Source organism: Enhydra lutris, unplaced genomic scaffold (assembly GCF_002288905.1).
Source record: "Enhydra lutris kenyoni isolate GAN:26980312 unplaced genomic scaffold, ASM228890v2 scaffoldscaffold1, whole genome shotgun sequence".
Lineage (NCBI taxonomy): Eukaryota > Metazoa > Chordata > Mammalia > Carnivora > Mustelidae > Enhydra > Enhydra lutris.
Window position 1 is genome coordinate 38,643,411 of NW_019154085.1, and position 6,788 is coordinate 38,650,198.

General features: G+C 49.0%; 1 protein-coding gene across 1 annotated transcript in view; it reads right to left on the reverse strand.

The window, feature by feature from the left end:
* Positions 1–2,388, reverse strand: part of LOC111144754 (solute carrier family 16 member 14) — a 30,641-nt gene extending 28,253 nt beyond the window's left edge. The window contains exon 1 of the mRNA XM_022499196.1: positions 2,293–2,388. The gene's annotated coding sequence lies outside the window, so the exon portion shown is untranslated. The remainder of the gene's footprint in view (positions 1–2,292) is intronic.
* Between the last annotated feature and the right edge of the window lie 4,400 nt (positions 2,389–6,788).

Consider the following 6,788-nt stretch of genomic DNA (forward strand, 5'->3'; position numbering starts at 1 on the left):
GTAGCCAGTGCGGAGACTGGTGGAGGGCGGGGGGAGCTAAAACGAAGTTCTGTCCCATCCTAAAGATACACCTGGCAGCAGAGCCATCAGCATTTCCTATCTAAATCTCTCTGTAAGCGATACCCGTTTGGACTAATCACAGTTTACTTACTGTCCAACCAGGTTCACTAAAACAAACAAAAGAACACAACAGAAAAATAAATTTCTACCCCCTCCACTCCCAAGTTTGCTTTTTAGCATTTACATAATTATAAGATACAAAATAACTCTTTGAGTATTGTATCCTAGTCTACACTCTGTGAGAGAGAGAGAGAGGGAGAGAGTACACACAAGTGAACCAGAGATGGTTCTGGACCACCCTGTCCCCAGGCTCCCTGTCTTTCTCCATCACATGGCCTTCAAGCTCTCCCACCTTCTCCACATCCTGACATACATGTAAAACATCGACAGGCATGGGGTACACTGGGGTAAATGAGGCATGGAGTGTGGGGCTTCCTCTAGGATCATCAGGTAAGATGGAACCCATTCTAGGCTGGCCTGTTGGAAGCTCAGCATATAACATTAGGGCCTTGCACTGAAGGAAGTGAAGGAAGGCAATGGGCAGATTATGGGACCAACAGTCAACCTTCCTTTGACCCAAATACGGGTTCATAAATGGTGGAAGAACCATCACAACGGAAGGGAAATGATGTAACCCATGAAAGCTATGAGATGAGGCCAGCTGCATATTTATGTGCCACTAGGTTGAGGTGAAAATAATTTAGATCCAGCTGGAGTGTATCAGAGATTAAAACCAAATTAAATTTCCACAGCTCTCTTACCAGAGTAAGTTTTATAAGCAACTCATTCACTTTTAATTTGGCTACTATGATTATGTTAGCATGCGGCGAGTGCTTTATAAATGGCGAGCAAAGGGGAGAGTGCCCAGTGAAAACAAATTACAGGTGGACAGAGTAGGACGGTAACTGGTTCTCATCAGATGCAGGGGAGTGGCCCGACCGCCTGCAATTGGGCTGTGGGTTCTTTTGCCCTCTAGACTCGGTGTGCAAGGCAATCTTGGGCTTTAGGGAGCGCACTTGAGCCCAACAGGCTGAGAGGTTAGAACCTCGATGGTTGGGAAGCGGAGCAAGTGCACAGAGGCCAGTGCAGGAGAAAAGGAAACGTCCCCTGGGTTCACGCTGTACTGGAAAGAACTGAATATATAAATGCCTTCTATGGGTCAGGGATTGTGCTGAGTGGTTTCTCCATACCGATCCTGTCCAGTTGGCATTAATATCCCATTTCACAGACGAGGAAACTGAGGCTACGGTCGAATGTGGACAGTGAAGCTTAGAGGTCAAACTAGCAGGTGGTGGAGCCAGGCCTGAGGGATTCCAAAGCCTACTTTATTCACCCTCTCCCCATCTCTCTCCCTCTCTCTCTCTCTCTCTCTCTCTCTCACACACACACACACACACACATACTCACACACACGCCAGACAAGGCGAAAAGGAATCTTTCTAATTCTCAATAATAATCCTCATTTATCCTTGCTAATTAGCCTGAATCAACTTTCCAGCGGAAAGAAAACGACTTAATTGGTAAGCACGATTCAGTTTCCTAAAACCTCGCCAATGGCCTTGGCGGCGTCCGGCCGGGTAATGGCCGCCCCGCATCCCTCGCCCCGGTTGGTCTCCCTTTCCTCCCCACGGCGGGACCCGCATCTGAGCACCCTGGGCTTGCGCGCGCCCCGCTCCGGGGCTCCGCGTTCTGCCCGCTTCCCCGACACCGCGAGAGCCCCATCCCGCGCACCCGGGTTCTCCGGCGGGCTCGGAACCTGCCAGCTCCTCGGAGAAGCGGGCCGAGCGCAGTCCCGGCCGCCTGCGCGGGGAGGCTTCCGCACCCCCGGACGTCCCCTAACCGCAGCCCTCGGTCTCCCCCTCTCCGCTCCGCCACTGCGTGTTTCGAGTTCCAAGCTGGACTCGAGGAGGCGGGAGCGGCGCGCGGCTGGGGTCCTGGGGGGTGCCGTGTGCTCTGCGGGACGCACCGGGGGAGGGGGGGTCCTGGCCGCCGGGGAAGAGAGGCGCGCGTCCCCACGCTCCGCCCTGGCCCCAAGCTCCCTGCCAGCTCCGCGATGGCCTCGCCCGCAGCCCGCTACCCCAGCGCCTCGGCGCAGCGCTGCGGGCGATCGCCCAGCAGCCTTCCCGGCCATGCCCCCGGCCTGCGCCGCGCCTGGCCCAGGTCCCCGGGGAGCAGCGGCCACCCGTGCGGTCCAGGGTGCCTCCCGGGGCCGCACGGCCTCCGGATACTCACCGCCCGCGGCGCGCGGGGCTGCGGCCTCACTCGGCTCCCGGCCCGGATCCCCGAACTTGCTGTTTGCCCCGGAGCCCCCTGAGCGGCTGGGCGTGGAGAGCTGTTGCAATGTCGCCCGGCATCCTGGATGGAGATGCCGGGGGCTGCGGCTCGGCTCTCCGGCCGGCTCCGTGCGCTCGGTGCCCCCGGCCCAGGCTCCTCTGCCGCTCGCGGTCGGGCCAGGTGAGCGTTTCGTGGAGCTTTGAGCTCAAGGCCTCAGTTCGTGTGGCTTTAAAAAGGGTACGTTTGGAGGTGCCCAAACCTAACCTGGGCTTTCTTCCAATCGGTGCAATTTCAAATCTCCACGCTCGTTCATTCCTATACCGGCTAATTCTGGTTTGGCAGGAAAAAATTGCAGTCATCTCACGTGCACACTCTTGTGGCCGGTTGAAGTTTATGGCTTTGGCTGAGGCTCGCTAATGCTTTGCACATTCAGAACCGGAGCAAAGGGTTTGAAGCCTCACCCCACATGCGCGTGGCAGAAGCACCTTCCATTTCACTGAGACAGCAGGGAAGTGAGATGCAAAATTCTCACCGAAGTCTGGGACGCGAAACATGGCCCTTTGTAGATGGAGGAGAAGGGCAGGGCCTGTAGGATTCTTGGCCAAAGAGGACTTAAAATCCCTAATTCTTCGTCCTAGTCTAGGTCCCACCTCTCATTGCTTCTTTTCCAATCATTGTCTTCCCGTTGGGTCTCACACACTCCAGGGCGCCGGACGCAAATTTCATGTATCCTGTGCCCAATAAAATTCTTTGCCCTGGAAAATTCTCAGTACTGGTTAAGTGAACGGGAATAAACGAGGCCAGTGCTGTTTCCCCTCACCTAAAGGTTCTTATAGTCGTTTTCTATTGCTGTTGTAATAAGTTACCCCACATTTAGTGGCTGAAGACACAAACTTAGTATCTTTTAGGTTTGGAGGTCAGAAGTCTGGAATGGGGCTTACTGTGCAGAAATCAAGGTGTTGGCAAGGGTGTGTTCCCTCTGGCGACTCCAGGGAAGAGCCACCAGATTGAGAGTGTGTCTACGTTCCTTGGCTCGCAGTCACTATTCTTGTTTTCACAGCGAGCAGCATTCCGTCATTCTATGTCTTTCTCTTTGGCTCCCATCACCTTCTGTCTCTCTCCTCCACTTTTAAGGGCCCTTGCGATTACACTAGTTTACCCAGTGGTAGTTGGATTGTTGGATAATCCAAACAATCTCCCTGTTTTGAGGTCAGCTGATTAATAATCTTAATGCCACTTGGAACCTTAATTCCTCTTTTGCCATGTGACTTATTATAGTCACAGGTTCTAGGGCTCAGGATGGGGCTGTCTCTGGAGGGCCATTATTCTGTCTACCACAGATTGCCGTCTACCATCCTTCCATCTTTTTGTGTTTTGTTTTCTTTTTCTCAAAAAAGAATATTTACATGTCTTTCAGATTGCCATTTTTTAGATATCAGACCCTGATTAAAAAAATAATTGAGAACATTGTGAGAAATGATGGCTAACTGAGGACATTTTGATGAGACACTAGGCTTATGTGTTCCAAATGTTTGAATTTGCTGACCAGAACATGAGCAAGTGGATAGTTAATAGTCCTTTCTGCTGTCCTCAGAGAGCACTCACTTCAAGCAGGCTTTTGACAGCAAGTCAGGATTACCGCAGTGCCTCGAGTGCAGATGGTCCGTCTTGTTTGAAAAGAAGTCTGTGAGATTTTTACATTTTTTCCCCCCTCAGAAACTTTGTACTTTTATTGATGTATAAGTGATGTAGTATGAACTGGAATTATTTAAATGTGCATGTTTAAATTTGATGAGTTTTAGCGTAAGTTGGGAACTGTCACCTCAATCAAACAACTCCAGAATTTTCATGGTATCCTTTGTAATCCACGCCTCACCTTGTCCCAAATTCCCAGGCAACCTCACCTCTGCTTTCTGAGAAGTTTCTAGTCTGAACCGTGCGCAATTCACATCTGGAATGCCCAAAGAAGGTTTTCTTTTCTTTCTGTTTCCAGCTTTATTGAGGTATATTTGACAAATAAAACTATGTCTATTTAAAGTGTACAATGCCATGACTTGATGCACAAGTACATTGTGAAATGATTGACACAGTCAAGGGTTTCCTTTGTGGGGAGAATGCTTACAATCCACTCTCTTAACAACTTTCAAGTATATAATCCAGTATTGTTAACTATAAACGCCATGCAGTACGTTACAGCCTCAGAACATAATCACCTTTAACCAAACATTTGTGCCCTTTGACCAACACCTCCTCACTTCTGCCATCCCCCGGCCCCTGGCAACCAGGCAACCAGGCAAACATTCTATCCTGTGTTTCTGTACATTCAAACTTTTTTTTTTTTTTTAAAGAATCTACATTGAGTAGGATCATACAATATTTGTCTTTCTCTGTCTGGCATATTTCATTTAACGTCATGTCTTCCGGGTCTGTCTCTGTTGTCACAAATAGCAGGATGTCTTTCTTTGTTATAGCTGAATACTATCCCATCTTTATCCATTCATCCATCAACAGATACTTAGGTTGTTTCTTTAGCTTGACTATGTGAATAACACCACTGTGAACATGGATGTGGAGACAATTTTTCACGATATTGATTTCATTTCCCACAGAAGGCTTTCCAGGAACTTATTCTCCTTCACAAGCGTCACTGCTCTCACCTGCCTAGGGGTCTCTTGCTGACACAGATAGCTGGAGAGCAGGCCCAGAGCAAAGCGTCTGACTGTGATCCAAGGGTTGGGACATCCGGGTTAAAGGACTAGAAATCCACACTACATTAGAATGTAAAAGACAAGCACCAAACCCTTCTCATCTGCAGTAGAGGCACACATTGTTATCTCTTGATTTTCAGGCAAATTGCATGTTGTTCCAATAGTTGTCTTACCTTTCGCTGAATTTTATCAGGTAATACTAACCCTGCCCCTTAAGAAGATGAAACATTTTGAGAGCTGCCTGTGGAAGCTGTTTCTCTTTGTGTTATTTATTCATTTATTATTTTTTTACCTCTCAGTTTTAGTCATGCATTCAACTGATTTCATTACTGGAGTTGGGTGGAACTATCTGTGCACAATCTGTGCCTTAATTTGGGGGTTTAATGGTGTGGATTAAGCATAGATTGGGATAAAATCAGCTTTTGAGGAAGTTGCTAACACAGAATATTGAAGGTCTTTTTTAAAAAAGATTTATTTATTTGAGAGAGCGAGAGAGAGGGAAAGAGAGAGAGAGAGAGAGAGACTTTGAATGGGGGGAGGGGCAGAGGGAAGGGCTCTTCAAGTAGACTCCCTGCTGAGCATGGAGCCCAACACAGGGCTCAGTCTCACCACCCACGGAACCATGACCTGGGCCAAAACCAAAAGTTGGATGCTTAACCAACTGAACCACCCAGGCACCCCAGATATTGAAGGTTTTTGAGGGATACCCAGTGTGTTACCTTGACTGCCTCATTTGAGCAGAACCACTAGGAAGTCAGTCCAGGCATGAAGAAGATGCGAAAACTCCATCGTTGTCCCAAGGACATTGTTCCATCTGTTACTCAGTGTAGAAGTCAGCCCCACCCACACCCCTCCAAGTTTACTGCAAGGACACTGTAATGGTCAATTCTGTGTCAACCTGACCGGTAAGTGTTGGCGAGGATGTGGAGGAATTAGAACCCTCATGTTCTGTTGGTGGGAATGCAAAAGAGTGTGGCTGCTGTGGAGAAGTTTTCAGACCCTCAGAAGTTTAAACAAGGAATTGTCCAATATCCCTGCAATTCCCCTCCTCTGGGTACACCCTCGAGTAAGGAGAACATGAGTCCACACACAAACTTGGCTATGAATGCTCACAGCAATGTTATTCATAATAGTCAAAAGTGGAGACAACCCAGACGGTGATCACGTGATGAATGGCTGCACAGAATGGGGTAGAGCTGTGAACTGGACTGTGGTTCAGTTACAGGAAGAAATGGAGTAACAGTACATGCTACAACTCAGATGAGTCTTGGAAACCTTATGTTGAGTAAAAAAGGTCAGTCACAAAAGATCACATATGGTATGATTGCTCTTGGAAGGAATGTTTAGAATAGGCACAGCTGTAGAGACAGAAAGCGGATTGGTGGTTGCCTAGGGCGCGGATGTTGGGGAGGAAAGAGAGAGTATCTGCTAACGGATATGCTCCTTGAGGGTGATGAAGACATTCTAAAAGTGATTTTGGTGATGGTTGTGCAAAGTGGTGTGTAAACTAGAAACCATTTCCTTCCTCCCAAAACTGACTAAAGTGGACCATACATAAACCGGGGTGGGGGAAGGTCATGGAAAAGATGGGACCGTTAGTTGACTTGCGAGCTGGACTTGGGCACTCGGAGGCTCTTCCCCCCTTGCCCCTGTCCTTGGAATGTGGGTTCCACTTGCCTCCCCCATGCCCAGAGGCTGTTCCGAGGACATATCCTGGAGATGGTGACGTCGTGGTGAGAGCACCTG